This window comes from Cicer arietinum, chromosome 6 (genome assembly GCF_000331145.2).
Source record: "Cicer arietinum cultivar CDC Frontier isolate Library 1 chromosome 6, Cicar.CDCFrontier_v2.0, whole genome shotgun sequence".
Classification (NCBI taxonomy): domain Eukaryota; kingdom Viridiplantae; phylum Streptophyta; class Magnoliopsida; order Fabales; family Fabaceae; genus Cicer; species Cicer arietinum.
The window spans coordinates 27,185,874-27,194,683 of NC_021165.2; the positions used below are offsets into that span (position 1 = coordinate 27,185,874).

The window sequence follows — 8,810 nt, forward strand, 5'->3', positions numbered from 1 at the left end:
GGGGGGGGTTGAATTGCAATATCTTTTTAAAATGTTAATTCTTGATTTTCATTTAAATTAACTCTAGATCGATCTTAGTTACAAATAAAAATCCAGAACATTTTGAGTAAGTTCAAAACGAATAAAGCAAATTATTTCTAGGTGATATGTGATAGTGAGTGAGAAATAAATAAGGAAAGAGATAATAAGATCACACAATCATGTATCGTAGGCCACCCAAGGTGAGTTACGTCCAGTCCTCACAATCTGAACGATCTTGCTTTACACTATCGTTCTTGATCACTTTTGATCAATTACATAAGTCATCTTTCAACTTTGAAAGGATTTTGACAGCTACCTTTCTGTTAGGAAATGATTTTTACATGTTACCTTTTAATCACTAAAAGGATTTTTGCAACATACTCAAACTGTCTTAAGAGATAGATTTGAGTTTCAAATGATGTGTATGATAAATAATTTTAGGATCATAGTTTCAAATGAGATTGATTGACAATAATAACTCAATAAATAGATCCTTAAATATAGTGAGAGAAAGCTGGAGTTTTTGCTTGATTTAAGAGTTTTGTTTGTTTGAGTATGATTGTTTCAATATTGGAAGGATTGCACTGAAAACTCTTGCTATTGTCTTCATCTTCATGTTCTTTTTATAGGCATGGAGAAGGTTAGATAAGACTCAATATAGTCGTTACTAATTTTGAGGAAAACGTATGTACATAGCGAGATCGAATAGGCATGTGTCATATTCTTTCCAGAATGTTCTTCTTTGAAACCATAGTGTTCATGGTTTTGTGTTGTATGGAAAACTTGGATGAATAATTTAGTAGTTGTCTAGTGTCGGACAATTTTCTCATAGGCATGTTGAGTTTTTTGCAAAAAGTTTAACATTAGTGTCCTTTCATCCTTGTTGTCCTTGCTCACAACTCATCAATTTGGAGTTCAATCTAGTCATTGATCTAAAGACTGTTTTCCTTCTTTAGGCCATCTACTTGAATTTTGGGCTTGATTATAGTTTTTGAGTAGTCTTGATATTCTTTTATATTGAGGTTTAAATTACGGAGAAATTTGTTTTAACTATGTCCTTAAAATGAAATGACCAGAATGATCATTTGGTAAACTAGAATGATCTTGATAAACCATAATGATTATATTGATAAATAAGAATGATCATTTTGATAAACCAGAATGATCATTTTGATAAACCAGAATGATATTTTAATCCATTTATAGTTCAATTAAGGCATGATATACTTTGATTTATTTCATGGTGAGATTGTTGGTTGTGTTATGAATGTGATCACCTATCTTTGAATAAATCACTCTAAAACACAAGTTAAATAGCTATATGATCAGAATCATGATTAGAGATAAATTAACATGTTTGTTTATCTTCCAAACACTAGATTTGGAATTTTTCCTTAACACAATGTTCCATTTATTTAGCCCTTTAGTTATTTTTCGTTTGTCATGTTTATGCCTTTGTGTGCTTGTGTATGGAGAAATTAATCAAGTGCTTTCATTCAACTACACAAGTTTAGGTTTATGCTTGCGCATGTGATAACTTAGAAATTAGTCAATAGGTTACACTTAACTGGGCGAGCTCAAGTTTAGGCCTTAGCATTCAATAACTTATAAATTATTATAAGATTTTAAATGGGATTTCACAAGTTATACGCACCAGTGTGCGACAACATGGAAATTGTTATAAAAGTGTATACTAGACTACGCAAGTTCAAGTCTGCACATCACTGTGTGATAATATATAAATTGTTAAAAGAGTTTATACTCAACTATACGAGTTCAAGTCTACACATCAGTGTGTGAAACTTAGAAATTGTTATTAGAGTTTATACTCGGTTGAGTGGGTTCAAGTTTGAGATTTGTCATGCTAGATATCTATGTTTAAACTAACTGTAATACCTTTTCAATTTGGATACATTTCAAGTTCGAGGAACAAGATCGTTGGAAAGGGTTTCTAGGATATTGGCTTCCTTTTCAATTTATATAACAATATGATAATGGCCTTCTCGGTTAGTACTTTTTTGTTATATTTGATGGCCATCTTTTGTTCAACAGTGAGTTCTTTCAAGGTAGTTGTGTGGCTAACTTCGTCAACAAAATTGATTTAGTGGGTATGCGGTCCTCCAACTTAATTTTCTAATTTCGACGTGGATGGTGGCCTCAATTCCATATGTTAGTCGAAACGGGTTTTCGTCCATGGTGGAATGGGGTATTGTTTGATATGTCCCCAAGACGGAGGGGAGCTATTCGCTCTAGTGTCCCTTAGCATCATCCAATCTTTTTTTTTAGCCCTTAGAGGATGATGTTGTTGGCGGCTTCTTCCTACTTGTTCGCTTGTGGATGCTCATCAGACGTGAAATGTTGTTTTACTCATAGCTCTATGACATCATGTACTCTAGTTTGTTTGACACAATATGCCTCACCAAAGACAACATGTTGCTCTACGTAGGACTCAATTAACAAGGTTTGACCAACACTTTTTAGGGATACGTCGAGATACTCGTGACTTTAGGTGACACAAAGTCTAGGAACTACGACTGTAAGTTAATCTACAACTGCATCATTGGGCGCCCTACCATCATAGAACTAGGCGTAGTCTCCTCAACTATGCAACTAAAACTCATACCCCCTGAAGTCGAAAGAAGTAGCCACTTTGCACGCCGACATTGAAAGTGGCAAAAAGATGCTTCATGGCCTCCCTTAAAAGTCAAGAAGTACTCGTGAAATCCACATAGCCGAACAAAAGAATGGAAACCAAGTCTTCATTATCACAAATATATATACCACTGAACTTGATGCAAGATTCGACGAGCTGCTGATAAAAGACGATCTTGGCATTGTTTGCAAGCCAATGAAAAGGCCTACATCGGCTGGAGAGTTTATCCTGATCCCGGTGGAAGACATTCCGAGAAAGACTATAAGGATCGAAACAAATGTACCTGATTACGCCAAAGACCAACTGACTAGTTTTCTGGATGAGTATGCCACATCTTCTCATGGACTGTTAACAAGATGCTCGACATAGATCCATAGATCACCTACCACAAGTTGATTGTGAACTCGAATGCTCAAAGCATTGTCCTTTGTCGTTGCAAACAATCTCACTAAAAAGGATGTTTCCAATTTACTAGCTGCAAATTTCATTTCTATTTCTAATAATAAGTGGTGTCTCTGTGTTGATTATACCGAGCTTAATAAAATGTGTCCCAAAGACGTGTACCTATTTCCAATAATGACACGTTGGTCGATAAGTTGTTTGGGTTCAAATTATTTTCGTTTATGGATGCTTATTCAAGATATAATCCAATTCCTTTGCATCCCAAAGATTGCGGAAACAACATTCATGATTGAGTCAGGGAACTATTGCTACAACATAATGCTCTTCGAACTCAAAAACATCGATGCTACCTATCAGTGCTTGATGAAGTGTTCATAAACCAAATAGAAAAAATGCTATAAGTAGATAACGATGACATGATAGTCAAGTCTTAATATGAGATTGACCATGCATCCCTTCTCTGCAAATTCTTCAAAAAAAAAATTTGAAAGCAAAACATGAGGTTGAACCTCTAGAAATGCGTTTTTGGGGTACAAGTTGGATAAGTGCAAATCATTCACAACAATGCCAACACTAGACTTCAAAAGAAAGATCCAAGTCGTTAGCGGCATGCTTGTGGCAATATTCATAGCTAAGTCTGCCTAATATGTTTTCCCTTTTGACAAGCTATTAAGCAAATAGGCGACATTCCAATGGACAAAAATTGTGAAGTCACACTAATCCGACTTAAAGAAATCATCTCCTAGCTGCGAGTCTTGTCCTGACCAGTCATAGAAGAAACGATTTACTTATATTAGGCAATTTCATCAAAAGTTGTGAGCGCACCCTTAATTTGTGAAACAATCAAATGGCAGAAATTCGTCTACTTCGTTAGTAAAGTCATACAAGGTCCCGAGATCATATATCAATTGTTGGAGAAAATCTTTTAAGTTGTACTTGTTGTAGTTATGAGGCTAAGAAAATATTTCTTAGCTCATAAGTTCGTGATCCAGACAGACCAACCAATTCAACAAATCTTCTATAGGCTAGATCTAGATCTAGCAGGAAGAATGACAAAAATGGTCATTGGAGCTCTCGAAGATTGAAGTCTCCTTTGAATAGAAGAAGTCTATAAAAGCCAAGGCCCTTTTCGACTTCAGTTATGAGATGACCCTAACATTTTTCGAACCAAGTGCCATTTGTACCATCTTCGTCGACAGATCCTCCAACACCAATAGAAGTGGAGCTCGTGTCCTACTTGAAAACGACAAAGGCTTAGGTGTTGAAGCATCCCTTACCTTTTCATTTTCGACATCTAACAACAAAGCAATGTACGAGGCTAGCATCGCAGGATTGCGATTGCGTATAAATGTAGTGCATAAGAGCTCACGTTTAATATAGATTCACAACTTGTTGTCTCCCAAATAAACGGACATTACCAAACTCGCCGTCTCCCAAAGAACGATCAAATGCTACAAAGGTATTTGTAAGACCCTGAATTTTCTAAACTCTAATTTATGCAATTTTAGTGTATTTTATGTTGAATTGCTTAGGCCTTTAGCCCAATTTTTTATTTTGTGAATTAAGTACCAAAAATATATTTTGTTAGAATTATTAATATGTTTTATATATATATATATATATATATATATATATATATATATATATATATATGTGTGTGTGTGTGTGTTTTTGTTGGTTGTAAGTTAAAGTTAAATATATATATATATATATATATATATATATATATATATATATATATATAGACACACACACATGAACCCAGGGCAAAAGGCATGTCTTCCTTTTAGTTTCAGTTTGCTCGCCCCTCCCTTTCTTTCTTCTCTCTTTTTTCAAAAAAAAATTGGTGTTGGTGTTTTAAAAAATAAAACAACAAACACAAAATTCCATTTTCTATTAGATATAAGCTTTTATTCAAGAAGTGTTAGGAAGGAAAGTTGCTCATTCCCACAAGGTGGTGCATGTGAGTTAATTTATTTGAGGTTAGACAATAATTTTCTCCTCCTTTTTCCTAAATTCGTAAACTTTATACAGTGGGGGATGAGTGAAATTTTTCAGTTCTTAACAAATTCTTGGTTGTGTTGTTGTTGTTGTTGTTGATGATTTTGTTAGTATTAGTTACAAAAAAAATGATTTTTGATGTGTTTGAGTTACGTAATGAGTTATTTTCAAATAAATGAGTTTGAACTGAAGCTGAAATTTTACAAAAAATAATTTAGAGTTGTAAAAGTTGTGAAAAAGTTTCAAATTTAACTAAGTTAAAGAGATTGAGCAAAAAGTTAGATTGAAATTAAAATATTTAGAGTTTAAAATGTTACACTTTTAATTACTCTTTGACTAAGTTTAAAAAGAAAAAATTTAGAGTACTTTATTAACTCAAATTTATGGTGTTTTAATAATCGAGTGTGTGTATGTTTGATTTATAAAATATTTGTTTTATTTAGTTTTAACTAAATAAAATAGATTATTTGGTTTTAAAAATTTGGTGTGTGAAAAAGATATAATTTTAAAATTTTGTTGTGGTTGGATAAATTTTAGTTGTGAACAAATTGTTATAAATATTTATGTTTATGTAGTTAGCTTCATGAGTCTCGAAAAGGAATCGAGACTGTTGGCACTGAGTTAGCAGTGGAGAGAACTTTGATATATTAATGTTGTTGTGATAATTAAAGAAAAATGACTTTTCTTAGTTTATGCATTTCCAAAAGTAATTGTTATGACTGATGATGAGGAATGTATACATGTAGTTATCAAATATTTGAACTTGTGTTTTAAGGAAAGTTCGTGAATTGTTATTTCAAGTTTTTATATGTATACTTTCATTTAAAAAAAAAAAAAGTTTGCATGATTTTAATTAAAGTTTCAACTTTATTTAGCAAAAGTTAAAGTCTTGAGTTAGAATTTCATTTTTTTTTTTAAAAAAATTCCAATTTTCATGAATTAAAATACAAGCTTTGTTGATAAGAAAAGAAAAATAAAATATTTAATATATTTTGAAAGGAATGAAACTATTTCAAAGAGTTATAACCATAAAACTAAAAAAGAATATTTATTGATATCTTTTATGTGGTTATGTAGTTATTTGGAACGGAAAAAAAATTGAGTGATGGCAAATTTGAGAAAAATTTGTGGTTGTGTGAAACATTTTGAGAAAAATAATTTAAAACGTTTCAAAAAATTGTTAGTGAATTCACTGAAAAATTAAAGGATGTTAATTTCTAAAATATGTTTTATATGTTGAAAGTGGGTTGTGGTTAATAGTACTATTAATCCTTACTCATTGTAAACTATTTTAGTAAAATATACTCTAAGGGGGTTAAGAGTAAGAAATGATTTGTAAGGTATTTAAAGTTTAAGGGATTAATTTGACTAAGTCAAACACTATTTGATTAAAGGTGTCGACACAAACGAGATTTTTTTGCTGTATTTGATTGTGGTGGTGATAACTGTTGAAAAAGCTATAACTAAGGTAAGGACTCCTTCCAAATTTTTAATTTGCACATAGGGACCTTATATGTGTGATTTATGTATGATTGATGTGTGAATATGTGATGATTAATATTGATGTGATGATGCATTCTTGAGTGATAATACGTGTTGCTACATGTTATGAATTTTATTGAAGATAATATGTCTTGAGTTTGCTTTGTGAAAAGTATGAAAAATTATTGGTGTGTAATGATTATTAAAAGGGGAGTCTTTTAATAGCTACATTTACATAGTGAATGTTGTGAAAGAGTCAGAGTATGCTCATGCATTTCATAATTAGTGGTGACAGTGATGGGCCATAGTGTAAGTGGTGACCGTGATGGGCCACGATGTTAGTGGTGACCGTGATAAGCCACGAGATGGTGCCATGAATTGATTGGTCCATCTTATCACTGCACTCTATAAATTGTGCTGATATGTGATAGGTGGCACCTTGGTAATTAGTACTAGTATGTGAAATGTGGTACATTTATGATTTACGTCCCTCGAGGAGGGTTTGGAAATTCCATAATCATGTGCATTGGTATATAAGCATTGCATTAGAATGTTTTGCACGCAAGTCATGTTTGTTATAATATGATAATTGTATATACATTATCTGTTATTATTTGTTATCATGTTGTAATTACTAAGGGTTATTACTTGTCTTTATGACGTAAGTGTTACATGTTGTTTGTTAATTTCGGTTGGTGACCCTTTACATTATTGTGGAAATTGGGCTTTGCCCTCATATGATACTCGAGTTCGTTCCACCAACTGTTACCTTGATAACAGAAACTTCGTTAGACTTCCCTGACCGACATTCACCAACTCCTTGGGTATACAACCCCATCTCAAGCAGGGTTACTTATACGGGGAGGGCAGTGAGGACAAGTAGGAGAGATGGAGCAGTATATCTCGTGGAGCTCACTCACTAGAGGATCGACTATCTAGTACCCTCGGGATTGGTGCTCGAGATGAATGAAGCATGTGAAGATGCAGAGGATGGCTCAGTTAGAGTTGAGGCGGAGGCCACCGTAGGAGTTGGGGATACAGTGGTTGTGCAGGGGACTAGCAAGAAGGATAAGGGGTCAATGGTAGTGGGAAGAGATATTGCATGACCATCTAGGCGGATCGAGTCAGAGCTTCCACTTCTGGTGAATGATCCCATATCGATTGTCACTGAAGTAGTGGACTATTTTGAGATTCCGGCGTCGCTGAAGCCACATATCTCGTGGGTGGATCTGACTTCTGAGGAGACTGATCCTTCTATGGATGTTGATGACGAGGAAGTTACTTTGAGGAGAGATACTGTGTCAGAAGGAACATGCGGAGTGTTTGGAGATCACCCTTGTTATTGTAGATGCTAGTGGATGATCATATTAGTTTTTGTTGTATATGGACTTAATGTCTTTCTTTTGGTCTTTTATATCAAAGTTTGAGTCCAGAAGTCGATTATGCGTAAGGAATGTATTAACACTCTACGACATCCATACAAAATATGGTTACCTATAATTAATTGTGTAAAATTAATATAAACTTATATAAATTTATTTCTCCTTTTTATCAAATATGAATATCAATTATGTTTTATGAATGTGATTTTGAAATAAAAGTGTGTTTAAGAAGGAGATAGAAAAAAAAAATTATTGATGTGTTTGACAACAGTGAGCTCTTCCTCCTACATATCTTCAAGTGCGGTATAGAAACCAAAGCTACGTAGTTCTTAGGTAGAAAATGCAGATGTGTTGATTGTTTTTTAAGGAAAGTTTATTTTGTTGTTGAAAACAAATATTTTGACAAAAGAAATTGAGTTTGTTTGATTTGAATAATTATTCTAAAAATGTGAGTTTTAAGATTATCAAGTTATGCAACTTGTGTCTTAAGAAACTTAAAGACTAAAAAAAAGATGTTACATCTAGTTAATTTGTTAAAGAATAGTTTTAATATTTTGGTTATACAAATGAACTTTATAACCCTCAAATTGTACAACTTGTGTTATAACATCTCAAAGATTAAAAGATGTCACATCTAAATAATCACTTCAAACTAATTTTTAATTATATCCTTCAACATTTGATTATATTTTTATTTTTGTTTTCTTTTTAAGAATTAAGATTTGATGCTAAATATTAAACAAGATTAAATGATTCTATGAAATAAAACTAGTAATAAACAGAAAACTAAAATAGTAGTAAAAGAGATATATTGGGTTGTAGCTCAAACCGACAAATAAACAAAAAACATTTTCATTAGAACCAAAAAC

General features: G+C 32.8%; 1 long non-coding RNA gene across 1 annotated transcript; it reads left to right on the forward strand.

Annotated features, from left to right (window-relative positions):
• The first annotated feature begins 4,836 nt into the window (after window positions 1-4,836).
• LOC113787077 (uncharacterized) lies at window positions 4,837-8,141 on the forward strand. Its single transcript, XR_003473322.2, has 2 exons — window positions 4,837-6,545; window positions 7,340-8,141. It is a non-coding gene; the product is annotated as an uncharacterized lncRNA (long non-coding RNA).
• The last annotated feature ends 669 nt before the right edge of the window (window positions 8,142-8,810 follow it).